This window comes from Bubalus kerabau, chromosome 11 (assembly GCF_029407905.1).
Source record: "Bubalus kerabau isolate K-KA32 ecotype Philippines breed swamp buffalo chromosome 11, PCC_UOA_SB_1v2, whole genome shotgun sequence".
NCBI classification, from domain to species: domain Eukaryota; kingdom Metazoa; phylum Chordata; class Mammalia; order Artiodactyla; family Bovidae; genus Bubalus; species Bubalus kerabau.
This window is the reverse complement of record NC_073634.1, coordinates 67,989,429-68,011,268: the sequence shown is the minus strand read 5'-3', so window position 1 is coordinate 68,011,268 and position 21,840 is coordinate 67,989,429.

The following is a 21,840-nucleotide window of genomic DNA, read 5'->3' as shown; positions in this document are numbered from 1 at the left end:
TAAGATCATATTCTAAGCATCTATGAAATGCAAGCTTTCATCTGAAAAACTGCAGTAAGGAAACCCCCAAATCAGCACTTCCTTTGGATGATTTGGGTAGCTATCTCACTCCCTTACTTTCATTGAAAATGTAGACGAACATCTAGCATTTCCTGGAGCCTGAATTGTATCAAAGCCCCTAACAACAAATGGTGTTTTCAAGTGAAATAGAAATATTTAATACTCATTCCATTTCCATCACCGAGCTTATAAACCAATATGAATAACAAATGAGTTCATACTAAGGGGGCCGTTTTCAATATGTGTGGAATCATTTTATGAGCTACTTTCCACTTTTTTAGAAACTCCAATATTCTCAAGGCTGGCAATCAATCATACGATTGGTAAGAATAATAATTGTTTCTATTTACCAAACATTCCATATTAATATATATCAGGCTTTGTGTTTCTGTTGCTTTAACTTTCTAAACTCAACAATCCTACCAGAAAGATACTATTATTTAACCTTCATTTTTGAGATGAGAAAACTGAAGCTTAGCGTGGAAAAGAAATTTATCCTAGTTAATCGTCTAGTTGGGATTTGAACCTAACCAGAATTTGGAACTGCTAGTGACAATTAGTGAAAGCATAACCTTTTTCAACATACGCTGTTAGTATTCTGAATTGCTTACATTAAAATATTCTGTGCAAACCAAAATTGCAAAATGTCCCCATTCTACACGGAGTAAGAGAAAATAATTACCTCTATTTAAAAAAATAGAATTTCTGTTTTTAGCTTTAGAATCACAGCTTGTTGCCCCATTTTCTCCATTATCAAGGAAATAGAGTAAAAGAAATATTTATCGTGCTGTGGGTCCTTGCCTGAGTCCACTTGTCCTACTTCCTTACTGAAAACCAGACTAAATATTTTGACTGTCTATATTTTTATATTTCCAAAAGTAAGGAATAAATTGTATCTGGAATTCTCTAACCAACTCCCCAAATGGTTAGCAGGCGCTGCATTCTATTGATATAATTGCACCAGTGCGCACTTGTGGCCTGACTCTTTCTGGGTCCATCCATCCTTGGACATTTCTGATATGAAATCCATGAAAAGTGCTGGATGCTCTGAAATTCACTGTTGGAAGACCATGAAGAAGGCAATGAATTTTCAAGGCAGAGGATCTTAAAGGACCTATAAATGAAATAGGTCAAGGATGAGGCACATAAGTGGCTAAGGAAAAAGAAATCTCCATTTAGTTTATACAACTTCAGCTTCCCTGTCTGTTCAGATTCCATATAAGGAATAGTAACTTTTCAAGCCAGCGGGCCTGGACATATTTCTTGGCCTTATAATTCTCACAGTTCTAGACATTCCAAGGTAGAGGGTCATTCAAACACAGTTGTAATTTCTTGTGTATATTTATTTCCAAAGTATCTTATGCATAGTTTCCCAATGAAATCATAGAGGGGGGTTGGGGAATGTTAGCTGGGTTTTTTCCAATCATGCCCAGAGGAAACAGTCAAAAGGACTGCTCTGGGCTCCTCAAGCAAAAGGGCCAGACTGGAATTTCTCCCATGTCCCATTCACTTGAACTGCAGCTTTTGTCTTGGAGATGATGTAAGAAGAGGAGAGAGAAGAAAGGCTTTCATGAGATTTAAGGAATAAACTTCCCTATAAACACTTAAATCAGATTGCTAGGCTTATGATAGAGTCCAACGCAGATATGCTGAGAGTCCAGCTACTGGCACTCAAGCAACTCCTCAAATTCCAGCCACTCACTGCCTTCGTGATTGGTCACCTCATCTGTGAAACAAGCAGGACAGATCAAGATGGCAGCAAGTCATTATATTTTCAAGAAACTCTTCCTAATTATATGACAGAGACTACAGAGAATATAACCTGGTTTTGGAAAGCATGAGGGAGTAAGTGAAACTCACTTGGTTGTGTCCAACTCTTTGCAACCCCATGGACTAGAGCCTGCCAGGCTCCTCTGTCCATGGAATTCTCCAGGCAAGAATACTGAAGTGGGTTGCCATTTCCTTCTCTAGTTGGAAAGTTTAGGTGTAGCCATTTATTTTTGCTGTGACTTTGAGCAAATAATGAACCTGCTGGAATTTGAGATGGAGAAAATCTAGCACAGATTGAGGTACAGGGATATTTGGGTGCAGGGAATCCTCAGTTGTATGACATAAGCAGCTGCCTCCATCTGCTAGTATGTTCAGCATGGAGGTTGCTGAGAGGGACATTATACAAGTATCCCTGGTTCCCAAAGCTGGGCCCATGGCCAGTCAGATCTAGCCTTGAAAGGCAGGATCAGGCACCATGCACTTTAACACTCAGCCATAATGTGGCCCTCTTCTTGCATGTGTTTAGCTGCTGTACACCACCCCCACCCTCAGACTCATACCTTTTTGTTACAAGGACTGCAGGATACAAGATAAGAACTTTGTCTTAGAAGACTGCCTAAGAAGGCTTCCATGCTGAAAGCAAGCAAGTTTCCAATGGAGCCTAGAGGGCACGTATCTATGATACCCAATTAACTGGAAGTTCATTTAGCAAACACAATTCCCTTTATTTGATGTGGTTTCAACATTGCTTACGAGCTATATCCTACTCAGGAGTATGAACTCTCCAATTATTTGCCTTACATTATGAATCATTTATCTAGTCAATCTAATATTCTTCCCTTATGCATCTTAATACCTCAATTAACTATTATGAGTCATTTGTTATTTGTATACCAGAAAACTGCTTTTCGAGTTATTACTTATTGGTCATAATCAATTAGGGAAGTTTTAGACTCTGGCTGTCTTATATAAATACACTGGTAAAGTTCAACTCCTATGATTTCTGACAATTAAATTGTTCTGTCACTTGGGGACTCTCATTAATCTCAACTTGTCATCCTTGTTTATGCAGGTTATAATGGGCTATGTGTGCAAGTGAAACGAGATGCTAAAAGCCTTGGGCTTTTTAACTCTTTGATGAGAGTAGAATTGAAATACTTTCTTAAAGTGGTCACTTTGATTAGTAGAGTCTGAAGAAACTGTGTTATGGATAGCAGCTCATCAATTCTGCTATAATCCACAGCAATTTTTATGTAGATTTGTGACTAAGAAACCAGAAATAGATGAGTTGGCTCCTACCAACCTGACGCTCTTTTTTCTATTTCTTTTTGTTTTATTATTTTTTTAATTGAAGTATAGTTTATCTTGGGGCTTCCCTGGTGTATGGATGTATATTCTTTTTCAGATTCTTCTCCCTTATATGTTATTACAAAATACTAAGTATAGTTCCCTATGCTATGCAGTACCAAAGGGGAAAGGGGAGGGGAGGGATAAATTAGGAGTTTGGGATTAACATATATAAGATATATAATGAACAAGGACCTATTGTATAAGCCCCTAGATTCTTGATGCTTGTATGTCCAGAAAAGGAAATCTCAGAAAAACTTCTCAGAAAAAATATCTACAAAAAATCTAATTGTATTGCTCTCTGTCTTTACCGGTCAACTTCTAAAAGCTCTGGATATAACTATTACATAAGTGGGTGAAAGAAAAGAGGCAACAGAGTGGTCAGAAAGGTCCTGGGGAAAAAATGTAGATGCCAAGTGTCATCAAAAAGGATTTGATCCATGGCTGGGATTTAAATGCAGGGAGTTGTTATGAGGGCTACTACGGGATTAGTATTAAGATACAATTTATTGGACATCATTATTTATGATGTGAAATATGCAAACAGTGCACTAATTAAATTCAGGTGTTCCTACCTATAGCAAAACCTCTGACGATAATTAAATTATACAAAGTGACCCAAGTCAACAGATTAGAAATCTGAACAGAAATCTAAGAGCTTTAATAAAGCCATAAATCACTGTAAAGGAAATGGTAGGTATTATTATTACATTGAGAGTGAGCCTGAAAAGAATGTGTAATAATAGAGCTGATGAAAAACGGATCTGAAATAGAACTGTAAGGAACAAGGAGAGTTCATTTGCTCAGATCAAGCTGCTAATCAGAAATTGGTTTGAAAAAAGAACAATTTGGCAATTTTTTTTTTAATTTTTTAAAGAGTCCACATTCAGCACTGTTGACCTCCCAAGAAAATTCAAGCCATCTCATGTTTATTAAGCATGGTAGGGGAGGACCAAGTTCATTCTTTGGACCAAGCTTTAGTAAGAGTGTTCTGAGTGCTGGAATACCTTTGGACTCATTTCAGAAAAGCAGTCACTCTTATGCAAGGACTTTGCTCCCGAAGTTGGAATAAAATCGCTACTTAACATCAAACATCCTTTGTTAGGATTCTGTGATTCTATCTTACTATTCTGTTCTCTCCAGTACACAATGCCACTAGTGTCTTTCCTATATCAATACAGCTACCATTGATTGAGTGCTTGTTGCATGCCAAGCACTGTACTATATTCTAATTTATCTGCACAACAACCCTAAGAAGTAGGTATTCTTATCATCCCCATTTTATTCTCAGATAGGAAGGTTCAGTAATTTGCTCAAGGTTAAGGCAAGGATGTGAGCCCAATCTGCCTTCCTCCAGACTCCAACTTGAGCCACTCCACTAGCTTGCCTCCCCTGCCTAATTTACCTTTGAACCCCATGTCAATCCCCACTGACCCTTCCTGAATCTAAGGACCTTAATAGCAGCTGAGTTATCTGTGGTGTCAAGTCCTTATCAACAAGAACAGTGCCTTGTTTACTCTTAAATCCCTCTCCCCCACAGCACTAAACCCAAAGCGGTTATTGATAATGCTGGAGGGAGATAGTGAAAGAAAGAGGCAGCTCACAAGAAGGAATTGTTGAACTTAGTGACAGTGTACCAATTCAGCATGGAAGGCCCTATGATAAAGAAATGCAATGGAATATCAGTTAGGAAACACGGTGGCTCACCCACCTCTAATACTAGGTGGTGTGCATTACTGAACAATTTAGCTTATCTTGGCCTCCATCCCTCATGTTTAAAATGAGGGGTTGGTCCAAGTGACCACTCTGATCCCATGCAGCTCCCACATGCTCTGATCTCATATTCATTTAAAGGTGTTTCTTTACAGCCCCACCAGTGACCAAGATAAACCTGTCTTGTATGAAATTGTTTCCATGTTCCAAGCACTTTGTATACATTATCTTCCTGTTATCCTTGTAACAGCTCTGTAAGGATAGTATCATTCTTCTGGAGCAGAGAAAGTGAAACTTAGCAGGTTTACAAGCTCAAGATCATGTGGTCAGTGAGTGGCAATAAGGTAAGCCTGATCTCATACATTTAGACATTTACAAATCTACCAGAGCTTGAGAATTGTTGAAACTCTTAGCTAGATGGCTTCTTAGAAAGCACAAAATACCATCCTGTGACCCCAAAAAGTTTCCAATGTGTTTTCCTCAGTCAACAGAAAGCTGGGACTTGACTTGAGAAAATGAAACAATCACTGAAATGTGATTTTTGGAATTGCAATGTGCACAGTCACAACTACATCTCTAACCCTGGGCAAGCATCTCACAAAAACATCAGATCACTGCAAACCTGTCAACACTTGGCTGTCTCCTCCATGTCTCCAAAGGCTGGGCCCCAAGGGTACTTTCTGTCTGTACTATTTGGTTGTCACTTAATCATAGACTCCCTCATCTAGCCTGTTGCTTCACGCGCTTTACTCTGGCCTGGCCAACACAAACACATGTTCCTTAAGAACAGAAACTCAGCTTTGTATTTTCTTCCAGACTCACAGTATCCACAAGCAAGTTGAGCTCATTAAGTGGTCTTCCCTTTCATCCAACCTATTCATCACATTTTCAGCAGAGGATTGAGCTACATGTTCCTGCTCTGCCCTAATTCTGATGCCCTAAGAGTACTAGCAAGCCCACAGTTCACCTGTTACTTAACTGGAAACCACCACAAAGGGTGTTTGGAATCACATCATGCTGCTGAGCCTGGCATTTGAGTGCCAAGGAAAGCATGGTGTCAAGGTGAGAAAGATGAGAAGAGATGCCTCCTGCCTTCCAGAGGGGTTTGGTTTTAATAGCGTTCTTCAGGTGATAGCTTCCTATCAGTTCAAGGTAAGCTTAAAAACAGGCCCAAGAGAGATAGAAGATGATGGAATCATCCAAGATCTCAGGGAATCCTGCCAGCCCCTTCCTTTCCATGCTGTCCCCGCCGTACTCCTATCCAAGCTGAGGGCAAACAACCTGAGATTCCTTCTACTTGGCAGTACAGATGACATACTGCCTGACTTTTGGCTTAACAAACAGTGCACAGCAGAAAAATTCTTCAAAAATCTTAAGAAGACAGGATCCCAGGTTTTGGTTTTGGTTTTTTAATGTATCGACTTAAAATCATATCTCTGCCCGTAGAGCAAATGAGGCCTGGGGTAAAGGCCTTCGAAGACGATGAGCTTTGCAAATCAAGGGAGAAAAGTCTTAATCCAGGAAGATTCTGCAGTATGACAACAGGCAGTTGTCACATAGGACAAAGTTGTTTGATTCCAATAACAAAATCAGGGAGATCTTCAGGATACATCCTAGAGTGTAACTGCTTTCTTCCTCACATCTGGAAAGTTCTGGTGCAAATTATTAAGATCTATCATGACAGTTGTAAAACAATTTGTATTTTTATTCACCAAAGAAATAGATATCAACTGAAGACCAAAAGATGCTAGAACCAAGGATGCTCAGTAAAAATAGTTACTGTGTGCTAAGCATATACTATGGAGAAGGCAATGGCACCCTACTCCAGTCGTCTTGCCTGGAAAATCCCATGGACGGAGGAGCCTGGTAGGCTGCAGTCCATGGGGTCACAACGAGTCAGACACGACTAAGCAACTTCACTTTCACCTTTCACTTTCATGCATTGGAGAAGGAAATGGCAACCCACTCCAGTGTTCTTGCCTGGAGAATCCCAGGGATGGGGGAGCCTGGTGGGCTGCTGTCTCTGGGGTCGCACAGAGTCAGACACGACTGAAGCGACTTAGCAGCAGCAGCAAGCATATACTATATGCCAAGCTCCTTGATATGTATATTTTTTCATTTAATCTTCATAAAGACCCTATGAAGTAAGATCTATCCTGTTTTTGTACATGAATACTTCAGAGACCTCTAGTCATAAGTGATAGACCCTGCATTCAAATCCATACCCTTCCACTTCCAAGTCCAGGCTGTTAATCACCAAAATTCAGTCTGTGTCTATCCTGACAGATGATCAGAGAGATGATCAGACTGATTCTGGTATTTGATTTGCATGATTAATAAAGTTGAAGGGATAAGGAATGATTGCCAACTTCCCTAGACGCCTCCACTGTGCTGAGCAGGCGCCGTGGATCTCTGCAGATTTGCTAGTAAAGGAATAGTGCAGTGGTATAAGGCTGGAGTGAAAGGGGAGGCTGGGAGTGCTGACTTTAAACATGGTCTTTGAAAGTGCTGTTACTTGAAAAAGTTTCACAGTGTCAGGGCTGAGCAGGGATCCAGCTGTGAACAGCTCTCTGAAGAGTGTTGATAGAATCTGGGCTGTCCAGCTGTGGGGGGCCCGGAAGTGCTTGAGAAGGTGACAAGCACTGGAGTCCTCCCTTAGCCCTTCCCGGCCGCTGTGGTCATGAACAACAGAAGCTGCAGAGACTCCCTGCAGCCAAAAGCCACAAGCACTGCACTGTCAGCCTCACGCCTCCTTCAGGAGCCAGAAGTTACCCCCACCAATCATGGCAGACACCAAATAGCTGCTCAAGGTACAACGAGGCCCCTAGAAGTGTGAAAGGTGCTCAGACAATGGACCACAATAACAGCATCACCCCATGAGGAGTATCAGAACAACAAAACCAGAAACAAAACTCTTCCTTGGTCTCTCACCAGCTCCCGGACTTGGTCAATAGGTGGAAAGTGAAGGTAAGGATGGTGAAGGGTGCTTGCTAACCAGGGCTATAGTTGAAAATGACATCTCAAGTATATGATGCAGAGGAATCAGCTGGGACCTTGGAGTCAGGAAGGTCTGGGTTCAAATCCTGATGCCCCCATATACTAGGTATGCAATCTTGATAAAGTAAATAGACTTTCAAGCCTCCTTGTTTAAACCTTTAATAATAGTCATCTCCTGTTAGAGTAATGGAAAAGTACTGTATGAGATAAAATATAGTGTTATCAGGGAGGGTCACAGAAGAATCATGCTAAAATGCTCAGAAATGCCTTTCCAGGTTTAATTATTTCAGATTCCTAGAATGGTGTAAGCATCTGTGGGCAAAATGATACAACACAGAGACTTCCAACACCAGCAACCTTCGAGTTGATAATTTACCCTAAATGGAAAACCATGTTCAATACTGTCAAATGCAGAAGTTGGTATGCAAATTATAGTGTTTGAAAACTATGACTCTATCTTTACCTATAAAGATTCTATAATCTTTGAAGTTCAGGCTCCATGATCACATGCTCTGTTCCAAGTGGCAGAAAAATCAACTTAAACTGGTTTAAGCTTAAATAAATAAATAAATAAACATGGTTCAGGACTTCCCTGGATAAGAATCTGCCTGCCAATGCAGGAGACATACGTTCAGTCTCTGGTCTGGGAAGATTCCCCATGCCCTGGAGGAACTAAGCCCGTGGGTCACAATTATTGAGCCCGCTCTCTAGAGCCCTTGAGCAGCAACTACTGAGTCTGTGCTCCGCAACTGCTGAAGCCCATGCCCTAGAGACTGTGCTCAGCAGTAGAAGCCATGGCAATGAGAAACCCATGCACTGCACGAAGAGTAGTTTCTGCACCCCGCAACTAGAGAAAACCCACGCAAAGCAATGAAGACCGAGTGCAACCAAAAACAAAATAAATAAGTTATATATATATATATATATATATATAATAAACAAAAAACATGGTTCAGTTCCAGATTAATGCAGACCTCAAATGATGGCAGCAAGATCCAGGCCTTTGCCTGGCTTCTCTGTGCTAGCTGTATTTGAGGATCTGCATGGTGGCCCACAGTATTTCTCTGCCCCATTGGTCAAAAAATCCAGTCCACCAGCAGAAAGCAACTTCTTCCTCGATGGCAGAAAGAGAACACATAGGTCCATATTGGAAACTTGAAGTGACTGGTGAACTTAGCTCCAAATGAGTAAATTGGGAGATTAGCTTCCTTAGAGCACGTGATTCCACAGTTGGCACATGGGCTGAGAGTGAAGATGCATGATAACTCCAAAGCAAGTTGGGGTATTGCCCTTCATAAAAGTAGTGTGTATACTGCACAGAGAAATCAACCAAAATCTGCCATTATATCCAAGCCCCAGAGAACAATGGTCTTATATCCTGTACACATTTACTAACTTTCTTTGCATCACTCATATAGTGTTTATGAATTTGGTATTTTAGGTAAATGATAAGTGCTTCAAGGGCAGAGATTGCTTTCAATGCCTTTGTCTTCAATCACATTGTCTTTCACAATGCTTTGCTCACAGTGAGTAAATTAAGGGGATTTCATAGAAATCAATGAATTTAACACACAAAACCATTGAACATGAATAATTGAAGTCAAAAGTTGAAATAGTTGACCTGTAGAAGAGATTAAGAGGAAACAATGTTAGACTTATAGGATTTCTGGAGGAGTGGAAGAAAAGGAAGTCAGGAGCTCTTTATTCAAAAATTATTGTCAGAAATCCCCAACTTCCTTAAGGAATTTATTAAAGAGATTGAAAGAGCACATTGCTCAAGACCACCAAAAGTCCTCCATGGAAAGGAAAGAGGAACATTTCCAGTCAAACCATCAGGATAAATAACTAAAGAAAAATATTTTGAAAGGTGAAGGAGGCAAGTGAATTAATTGGAGTGGAGGGACTAAGGAGTAGGGAGAAGGCAAAGGCTCTGAAACAATTTCAAAAAAAAAAAAAAAAAAAAGGTTTTCTGTTAACTCTATCAAGAATTTGGGAGGGGAAAAAAAACTCAGATAAGAAAGAAATTTACTTGCAAAATTATCCAAAAAGTCTGCAGGATTAGATCTGGTCACCATCAAATCCTATATAGAGGAAGTCCTCATAGCTACGTGAGACAGAAATGTTGATTAAATCTCTTAACTACATTCACACTCTTTTTTAATTAACCTTTGGGCCACCAGGGTCATGCAGTGTAGATTGCTTCTATTTTATTAGCAGTCACGAATTTTACCTTGTCAGGACTGCACAGCACACGAACAAGTGTAAGAAATTCATCACAGCTCTATTGTTGAGAAAGACATTTCAACTGAGAATCTCCTTTTGAGAAAAAAGCTTTAACATGTCTTTGGGTCAGGAGAACACGTGGCTACATAGAACAGGAAATGCCCAATCTATGTCCAATGGGTCAAATTCAACTTGATGTCTGTTTTTATAAAGTTTTATTGGCATACAGTCATGTGCATTTGCTCACCATTATCTAATGGCTGCTTCTAGTGCCTGTATGGACAGAGTGAAGTAGATACAATAAGGATCGTATGGCCCAAAAGGCTTAAAATATTTATCATCTAGACTTTTTACAGTCTGCTGATCTTGCCATAGAAGAAAGAGAATCCCAGCCTACAGAAAATGAGTGGTTTTTCTACTAGTTCTCAAAGAATCAGGCATGTTAACAGCAAGATAGTGGCAAGATAGTTCGTCATCCTCAGTAATGACTTAAGCTCTGTGAGTAGAAAAGCAAAAGAGAGAAAAAGAATACAGGAGGTCTTGTTGCTGGAGAGAAGGTTCACTGAGAAACAAAAATGGAGCAAGATACAGGAGCAGAAGGGGATGTTGGACCTCTTCAGAGAAAGAGAAAGAATGGAAAGAGCAATTAGTAGAAAAGCATCCAGAGCCTTTGTCTGCCTCAAAGTGTTTCTCTTGTCTGCTCCTGCTGCACATTTGAATGTTTTATTTCTTCGACCCTCCGAGCGTTACCAAACAGTTATTATCTGAGCTTCTAACAAACAATTATTCCAGCTTCTAATTTATATTTCAATCATTTTAACTACTGATCTTATGATCACATCCAGGCTCTGATCACATTAGTGTCTATTAACTATGCAGCAACCAATAAAATCTGCATGAGAGACTTATTTCATATATACTCCCTTAGAGCAATTTATTAAAATAATGTAGACTATTAACATTTAAACTAAATGTAATATATATATTTAATATAAAAATTCTCATTACTGTGATTAATAAAATTTTTAGTGTAAGCTGATATTTAGTTAGAGAAAATGAACAAGTGAAGCCAACTGAACTATTTCAGTTACATTAATTTAATTAAATATGACTTTTACATGATGTAGGATTAGGGACATACCACTGATAACTCTAACATATTTAAAGGATCAAAAAGTTGAATCCCACTATCAAAGTTATAGTCAAATCACCAAAGGTCATTCTAGATAAAACGTTTGAACTTCTCTCACTGAAGCACACTTACTTTTCTTGATATGCATCCAAGAATTCCAGAAATTAAAAAGTAATGTAGTAACACTGCACGATTTTCCTCCTTAAAAAGTTTCATTGTGCAGCTTTTTCTTGTGAACTGCACTAGGGCCGTGTTTGTGTGTGTGTGTGTGTGTATGAATGTAGGGAAGAAAGATAGAGACAGTAACTCAGAGATAAAGACAAAAACAGATTTCATTCTGGTTCTTAGAATTATCTCCATTTATATAGAAATATTTCTCAAAATGATTTTCTAGGAAGTATTGGCTGGTCAAACATTACTTTCTCCCATCAGAACTCCCAGAACCACCTTGATGTGGGCTGGTATAACTGCCCTGATACTTCCTAACTTCGCAAACTTTGGCAAATAACTACTTCAACCCAGTGTCTCTATCAGGAAAATAGGAATGAGGGATTGTTAGGTTAGAAAAAAACAAAAACAACAAAAAAAAACCTTACATCTGAGTGCTATCCCTCAGAACTGGGTGTCTTTGTGCCTGCTTCAAAAAATGTGGGCTTCCCTAGTGGCTCCAATGGTAAAGAATCTGCCTGCAATGCAGGAGACACAGGTTCAATGCCTGGATCAGGAAGATCCTCTGGAGAAGGGAATGGCAACCAACTCCAGTATTCTTGCCTGGAGAATTCCATGGACAGAGGATCCTGGTGGGCTACAGTTCATGGGGTAAGAAAGAGGTGGACACAACTGAGCAACTATCACCAAAAAAATGTTATGTTTTATTACTTTTTCTTTCAAGCATAATCTCATGACCAGTGTGGCTATATTTTCTACATTTCAAAACTCTTTCTTAGATTTCCAAGACCATGAAGCCATCTTTCCTTTCTCCATCTTAATCTTTTTCTACTTTGTCTTCTATGCTGTTGGTATTTTACTGACACCTAAGTTGTCCTCTGACCATTTGGGGCTAAAAGGTAAAAAAGGAGATTGAGAAGAGCATGAACACAGAGGTATGGTGGATTTGTGTTCAAGTCCCAGTTTACTTGCTACAAGGCCTTGGTTAAGAGCTGAGTCTTTTTAAGTCTTGATTTCCATCCCTGCCCAATGGAGATGGTCGATCATGATACCTACCTGTATAGGGTTAGTGTGAATACTGAATAATTACTACCAAGAGTGCTTTAATTGTGTCTGGCTCATATTAAGAGCTTAATAATAACACTATCAATAATAATGGAGATGGTAATTCTTAGAATAAAATTGCTGCTCTTCTAGAGACTGGGTTACACATTGCTGATGAGTTCCGAACATGAGGAGACCCAGAAATATCTCTGCAACCAGCAATGTACTCTGTGACAATTCAGTTCCCTAGATGGGAGAGAGAGCTTTTTCTCTATTATCCCAAGGACAGTCACTGATGCCTCGTCCTTTGGCTTGAGGGGTTTATTTCTAAAGTGTGTGCTTGAGAATGATTGAAGATACTAGTACAGCTAGAAATACAGTCCCTTTCAAAGAGAAAGATAAAAACAAAATGAAGAAAACTGACCCTAAAATCTCCCACTGTTGGAAATGCACTAAGAGTCCTAATGTCCAACAATCTGGTTTCACACACAAGGCGAGGTGTTTCTGCCTCTGCTGCTAAGAGGGACAAGGATGATGTGCAAACAAAATGCTGACTTTCAGGCCTATGATCAGCACTCATTATTGCAATTCTGAAACCGGGAGGAGACCCAGAACCCAGGCTGAATTATCACCCAATCTCCTTAATAAATGTGGACAGGGAAATCTCAAGAAAGGTGCTGGCTAATAGGCTGGAACAGATATTCCCGCACTGAATCCATCCCAATCAGGTGGATTTATTTGGAAAGGACAGTCAGGCAATAATGGGAAGCAATTATTAAATGCACTGCAGCGAACTTCTGGAGACAGAGAAGAGCCTGTGGCTGCTATTTCACATCCTTCCCTGAAAGGCCTTTGATCACCTGGCCACTCGGTCCCTCCCCTTCATTTAGCAATAATTTAGACTAAAGGCAGCATTGTTCAGGTGGAGCTCTCAGGCCTAACAAGTCCTCTCCTCCCCTTCTGTAACAAACTAGTTAATAGGACTTGTGTCATCACCTTTGTCAATTTCCCCTGCCCAGTGACCCATATTTTATTTCAAAGTTATGTTAGAAAAACTTGCCCTGCCAATAAGCCCATTAATTTGAGGAATCCATCTCTCGTTGGCAACTCCATTATAAGAAGTTGTTTAGGGACCCATGACATGGAGTCAGACTCCCTGATCTGAACTCTGGACCCAACACATATTAGCTGGGAAGTATGACTTAAACTTTCTGTGCCCAGGGTACCCATCTGTGAAATGATGACGCAGTACAAGCTACATTGCGTGTGTTGTACAAATGATTCATGAAAGTTAAGGACAAGTTAAATAAGTGAATGTCTTTCTTATAAAAAGTGCTCAGGAAATTTCAGCAATCATTATCATCACTGTCACTATCATAATAATTATCATTATTCAGGAAGTTATGTTTGCTTTTGAGACTCCATATTTCTTGGAATTTGGGAACAGGGAAAAGAATCTGACGCTGGGAAAGATTGAGGACAGGAGGAGATTGGGGCGACAAAGGATGAGATGGTTGAATGGAATCATCGACTCAATGAACATGCTGCTGCTGCTGCTAAGTCGCTTCAGTCGTGTCTGACTCTGTGTGACCCCATAGACCACCAGGCTCCCCCGTCCCTGGGATTCTCCAAGCAAGAATACTGGAGTGGGTTGCCATTTCCTTCTCCAATGCATGGAAGTGAAAAGTGAAAGTGAAGTCGCTCAGTCATGTCCAACTCTCAGCAACCCCATAGACTGCAGCCTACCAGGCTCCGCCGTCCCATGGGATTTTCCAGGCAAGAGTACTGGAGTGGGGTGCCATTGCCTTCTTGGCAATGAACATGAGTTTGAGCCAACTCCAGGAAATAGGGCCGGAGAGGGAAGCCTGGTGTGCTGCAGTCCATGGGTCACAAGGAGTCATACATGACTGAATGACTGAACAACAACATCATTTAAGATCTTCTTAGAAAGGTTTATGACATGGGATTGTGGCTGAAGCATTAGACTGGGTTTAAAATACCTGACCCTTTGTAAAATGTACATAAATAAACAGTTATTCCAGGGAACTTAAGGACCATCTTATTCAGCTGTAGAACAAGGACAGAGAATTAAGTCTACTGAATCAAGTTTCAAGGCCTCACATGTCTTCCTTGGTCTTGTCTGCACTCAACCACTCATTTTTTGACTAGGGTGAAGTATACGGTCTGTGCACATGATCTGGGACCAGCGTGGTCCACTTCCACCTAATTATGACTATGCCTTGACTACTGGGGCAGTCAAGACATAAACTCCACCAAGCTAATCATACCCTCCACCAAGAAGCCAGAACCTTGGTTTCACAATCTTTCTCAGACTTTTGTCTCACTGTCCTTCATGATCATATTACTATTTGGCTTCCCCAAGATGCCTCATAGGACACTTGAGTTATTTTGCAAAAGAAGGGTTATATCAATCATAAAAAGAAGGATCCATTTCAACAATAAATACAAAGTAAAAGAAGAAAAAACAGCTGTCTCGAAAATCAGACATTCTTAAAACCAGTTCTGATTTTATGAATGTACCATGATTTTCAAAGCTAGCAGACCTTGTTTCCTGTGCCTTGTTGCCATCTGCTAAGTTAAAGGCCATGAGGAGCTTTGAACTGTCATCAACAAGATGCATCAAGACCTAAAAAACACCATTAAACACCATCTTACAAAATCAACCTTCCCCAGAAAGATACTCAAGTCTTTACCAAACTTAATCAAACTTATATAAATAATCCAATCTCAGTAGCTTAGTGCCAGAGAACTTCCTCTTACCAAAATCCATACAGGCCCAGATATCATAACAGGATTAGGACCTGCTTTTCAGTAGATAAAACATGGTTTTGTTTCATTAATGAAATAGCCCTGTGTTGTCTGAAACAATAAAGAGAGAAATTAACTCAGTCTGGGTGGAAGTTTGAGCCTGCGTTTTGAAAAGCTGTCTCTTAATTTCACTCTGAGTTTAAAATATGACACACCTGGACACTCTGGTTCTCTCCAGGGAACACACTAACTCAGGGTTGTTTTATGCATTTGAAGTCTACCATATGGAACAACTGTGTCATTAAAATGGGCATTAAAAAGATTTGTTCACTCAGCTAGATTTAGACAGATAATAATACTTGGCACTTACATAGCACCTTTCACCTGTCCATCTCAAAATAAGCCATTTGTAAACATGTATTGTTACAAACTCTTTATAAAAGAAGACTCTTTTTGCCTTTTTCTCTCTGCAGAAAACATTTCCAACATACCATACAAGAAGTCCACACCAAGATAAAAGATGGTACAAAAATAACAACAATGACAACAAAGCCATCCAAGAATGTTAAATGTGTATTATGTTAAACAGTAATTACAATCTGTCCACCCCTGGCAGACAAAGAGAGGTTCTGCATATAGCGCAAGAATTTGTTTTCTTTTGTCTCACCTTGGACCCTTCATAATAATGATGAATTCTGTTAGTAATACTTAAATTAGCAGTGAATAAAATTGGTGGAAATCTCACCACCACTTTCACTTTAGTAATTCAGTGTTTTGATGGCAAGAATTAATAGGATATCTATTCAATTTCTATTTGATTTTCATAACTGTCATACCATTTGTATATCTAGATCTTTAGGTTTATTTCTTAAAAGCTCAGGACTCAGAGGACTATTCATTGCACCTTCCAAACTGTTAATATTCCTCCTAGATTTAAATATATGTAAAATTTATTTACATGTATCTTTTCCCCCAACCCCAGTCTCTGTGATACATACAGTGCCCATCTTATCCTAATTTGCCATCTTTATTTGTGACTTCTTTGCTTGCATGGCACAAAAGATTTCTCATAAGTAAATATTACAAAACCAAGAAAAAACTCTGAGCTTCAAACAGCTCACTTATCAAATCATATGATACTATAAATTATAATATTTATAGATGGATTTAAAATCTATCCTATATATGTACATCAGAGTTTGTCAGATGGAATAGGACAAAGATTATTGTATAAAGCTCAGCTACTAAAGCATGCAAAATGGATCAATGACAACAGTAGAAGCTTGTATGCAAGGGAACATTTCACAAAATATAAATGGATAAAATAAAACAGCCAATCATACACTATACCAGGCAACAGGAGAAGAGCCCTGTAAATATAGTCTAGTTAATATATGTTTAATGTAAGAATCTTGTATTCAGTGCAGTTAGTCTCTCAGTCATGTCCAACTTTGTGCGACCCCATGAACTGCAGAACACCAAGCCTTCCTGTCCATAACCAACTCCCGGAGTTTACTCAAACTCATATCCATTGAGTCGAAGAGCCATCCAACCATCTCATTTTCTCTCTCCCCCTTCTTCTCCCACCTTCAATCTTTCCCAGCATCAGGGTTTTTCACATGAGTCAGTTGTTCACATCAGGTGGCCAAAGTATTTGAGTTTCAGCTTCAGCATCAGTCCTTCCAATGAATATTCAGGACTGATTTCATTTAGGATGAACTGGTTGGATCTCCTTGCTGTCCAAGTGACTCTTAAAATTCTTCTACAACCCCACAGATCAAAACCATCAATTCTTCAGTGCTCAGCTTTGTTTATAGTCCAAATATAACATCCTACATGACTACTAGAAAAACCATAGCTTTGACTAGATGGACATTTGTTGGCAAAGTAACGTCTCTGCTTTTTAATATGCTGTCTAGGTTGGTCATAACTTTTCTTCCAAGGAGCAAGCGTCTTTTAATTTCATGGCTGCAATCACCATCTGCAGTGATTTTGGAGCCCCCAAAAAATAAAGTCTGACACTGTTTCCACTGTTTCCCAATCTATTTGCCATGAAGTGATTGGACCAGATGCATGATCTTAGTTTTCTGAATGTTGAGTTTTCAGCCAACTTTTTCACTCTCCTTTTTCACTTTCATCAAGAGGCTCTTTAGTTCTTCACTTTCTGCCATAAGTGTGGTGTCATCTACATATCTCAGGTTATAGATATTTCTCCCAGAAATCTTGATTCCAGCTTGTGCTTCATCCAGTCCAGCATTTCTCATTATGCACTCTGCATATAAGTTAAATAAGCAGGGTGAAAATATACAGCCTTGACGTACTCATTTCCCGATTTGGAACTAGGTTGTTGTTCCATGTGCAATTCTAACTGTTGATTCTTGACCTGCATACAGATTTCACAAGAGGCAGGTCAGGTGGTCTGATATTCCCATCTCTTTCAGAATGTTCCACAGTTTATTGTGAGCCACACAGTCAAAGGTTTGGCATAGTCAATAAAGCAGAAATAGATGTTTTTCTGGAACTCTCTTGTTTTTTCGATGATCCAACAGATGTTGGCAATTTACTCTGGTTCCTCTGCCTTTTCAAAAACCAGCTTGAACATCTGGAAGTTCACTGTTCACGTACTGTTGAAGCCTGACTTGGGGACTTTTGAGCATTACTTTGCTAGCATGTGAGATAAGTGTAGGTGTGTGGTAGTTTGAGCATATAATGGCATTGCTTTCTTTGGGATTGGAATGAAAACTGACCTTTTCCAGTCCTGTGGCCACTGCTGAGTTTCCCAAATTTGCTGGCATATTGAGTGCAGCACTTTCACAGCATCATCTATCAGGATTTGAAATAGCTCAACTGGAATTCCATCACCTCCACTCGCTTTGTTCATAGTGATGCTTCCTAAGGCCCACTTGACTTCACATTCCAAGATGTCTGGCTCTAGGTGAGTGATCACACCATTGTGGTTATCTGGGTCATGAAGATCTTTTTTGTAGAGTTCTTCTGTATATTTTTTCCACTTCTTAATATCATCTGCTTCTGTTAGGTTGTGCTGTCCTTGATTATGCTCATCTTTGCATGAAAATTTCCCTCTTATCTCTAATTTTCTTGAAGAGATCTCTCGTGTTTCCCATTCTCTTATTTTCCTCTATTTCTTTGCATTGATCACTGAGGAAGACATTCTTAGCTCTCCTTGCAATTCTTTGGAACTCTGCATTCAAATGGGTTTACCTTTCCTTTTCTCCTTTGCCTTTCACTTCTCTTCTTTTCATAGCTATTTGCAAGGCCTCCTCAGACAATCATTTTCCCTTTTTGCATTTCTTTTTCTTGGGGATGGTCTTGATCACTGCCTCCTGTACAATGTCTCAAACCTCAGTCCATAGTTCTTCAGGCACTCTGTCTATCAGATCTAATCCCTTGAATCTATTTGTCATTTCCACTGTAAAATCATAAGGGACTTTATTTAGGTCATACCTGAATGGTCTAGTGGTTTTCCCTACTTTCTTCAATTTAAGTCTGAATTTGGCAATAAGGAGCTCATGATCTGAGCCACAGTCAGCTCCTGGTCTTGTTTTTCCTGACTGTATAGAGCTTCTCCATCTTTGGCTGCAAAGAATATAATCAATCTGATTTTGATGCTGACCATCTGGTGATGTCCATGTATAGAGTCTTCTCTTATGTTGTTGGAAGAGGGTGTTTGCTATGACTAGTGAGTTCTCTTGGCAAAACTCGATTAGCCTTTGCCCTGCTTCATTCCGTATTCCATGGCCAAATTTACCTGTTACTCCAGGTGTTTATAGACTTCCTATTTTGCATCCCAGTACCCTATAATGAAAAGGACATCTTTTTTGGGTGTTAGTTCTAAAAGGTCTTGTAGATCTTCATAGAACCATTCAACTTCAGCTTCCTCAGGATCAATGCAAAGAAATAGAGGAAAACAACAGAATGGGAAAGACTAGAGATCTCTTTAAGAAAATTAGAGATACCAAGGGAACATTTCATGCAAAGATGGGCTCGATAAAGGACAGAAATGGTATGGACCTAACAGAAGCAGAAGATATTAAGAAGAGGTGGCAAGAATACACAGAAGAACTGTACAAAAAGATCTTCATGATCCAGATAATCATGATGGTGTGATCACCGACCTAGAGCCAGACATCCTTGAATGTGAAGTCAAGTGAGCCTTAGAAAGCATCACTATGAACAAAGCGAGTGGAGGTGATGGAATTCCAGTTGAGCTATTTCAAATCCTGATAGATGATGCTGTGAAAGTGCTGCACTCAATATGCCAGCAAATTTGGGAAACTCAGCAGTGGCCACAGGACTGGAAAAGGTCAGTTTTCATTCCAATCCCAAAGAAAGGCAATGCCAAAGAATGCTCAAACTACCACACAATTGCACTCATCTCATGCTAGTAAAGTAATGCTCAAAATTCTCCAAGCCAGGCTTCAGCAATACATGAACCGTGAACTTCCAGATGTTCAAGCTGGTTTTAGAAAAGGCAGAGGAACCAGAGATCAAATTGCCAACATCTGCTGGATCATGGAAAAAGCAAGAGAGTTTCAGAAAAATATCTATTTCTGCTTTATTGACTACACCCAAGCCTTTGTGTGGATCACAATAAACTGTGGACAATTCTTTAAGAGATGGGAATATCAGACCACCTGACCTGCCTCTTGAGAAACCTATATGCAGGTCAGGAAGCAATAGTTAGAATTGGACATGGAACAACCAACTGGCTCCAAATAGGAAAAGGAGAATGTCAAGGCTGTATATTTTCACCCTGCTTATTCAACGTATATGCAGAGTACATCATGAGAAACGCTGGGCTGGAAGAAGCACAAGCTGGAATCAAGATTGCCATTAGAAATATCTATAATGTCAGATATACAGATGACACCACCCTTATGGCAGAAAGTGAACAGGAACTAAAAAGTCTCTTGATGATAGTGAAAGAGGAGAGTGAAAAAGTTGGCTTAAAGCTCAACATTCAGAAAACGAAGATCATGGCATCTGGTCCTATCACTTCATGGGAAATAGATGGGGAAATGTTAGAAACAGGGTCAGACTCTATTTTGGGGGAGCTCCAAAATCACTGAAGATGGTGATTGCAGCCATGAAATTAAAAGATGCTTACTCTTTGGAAGGGAAGTTATGACCAACCTAGACAGCATATTAAAAAGCAGAGATATTACTTTGCCAACAAAGGTCCATCTAGTCAAGGGTATGGTTTTTCCAGTGGTCATGTATGGATGTGAGAGTTGGACTGTGAAGAAAGCTGAGTGCCGAAGAATTGATGCTTTTGAACTGTGGTGTTGGAGAAGACTCTTAATAGTCCCTTGGACTGCGAGGAGATCCAACCAGTTCATCCTAAAGGAGACCAGTCCTGGGTGTTCATTGGAAGGACTGATGCTGAGGCTGAAACTCCAATACTTTGGCCACCTCATGAGAAGAGTTGACTCATTGGAAAAGACTCTGATGCTGGGAGGGATTGAGGGCAGGAGAAGGGGATGACAGAGAATGAGATGGCTGGATGGCATCACTGACTCGATGGACATTGAGTTCTAGTGAACCCCAGGAGTTGGTGATGGACAGGGAGGCCTGGCATGCTGTGATTCATAAGGTCGCAAAGAGTCGGACATGACTGAGCAACTGAACTGAACTGAACTGAGTTCCTAAAGGTCTTATAGGTCTTCATAGAACCTTTCAACTTCAGCATCACTGGTCAGGGCATAGACTTGGATTACTGTGATATTGAATGGTTTGCCTTGGAAATGAACAGAGATCATTATGTTGTTTTTGAGATTGCATCCAAGTACTGCATTTCAGAATCTTTTGGTGACTATGATGGCTACTCCATTTCTTCTAAGGGATTCTTGTCCACAGTAGGAGATATAATGGTCATCTGAGTTAAATTCACCCATTCCAGTCCATTTTAGTTCGATGATTCCTAAAATGTTGATGTTCACTCTTGCCATCTCCTGTTTGACCACTTCTAATTCGCATTGATTCATGGACCTAACATTCCAGGTTCCTAGGCAATATAGCTCTTTACAGCATCAGACTTTACCTCCATCACCAGTCATATCCACAACTGGGTGTTGTTTTTGTTTTGACTCCGTCTCTTCATTCTTTCTGGTGCTATTTCTCCACTCTTCTCCAGTAGCATGTTGGGCACCTACCAACCTGGGGAGTTCATCTTTCATTGTCCTATCTTTTTGCCTTTTCATACTGTTCATGGGGTTCTCAAGGCAAGAATACTGAAGTGGTTTGCCATTTCCTTCTCCAGTGGACCACATTTTGTCAGAACTCTCCACCAAGACCCATGCATCTTGAGTGACCCTACATAGCATGGCTCATAGTTTCATTGAGTTAGACAAGGCTGTGGTCCATGTGATTAGATTGGTTAGTTTTCTGTAATTTTGTTTTCAGTCTGTATTAACAATTTCCAGATGATAAAATTTTAAAATATCAATTTTAAAGAGGTTTTAAAGAAGTTAGTTATCATTCATAGAGTTCCCATAGTATGTTAAAAATAACTGAAAGCTTAAATGATAACAAGGACTAACTAGTCATCATTAATGAATGACACATGCAGGTGTACATATAACATGGAGGAGTGCATT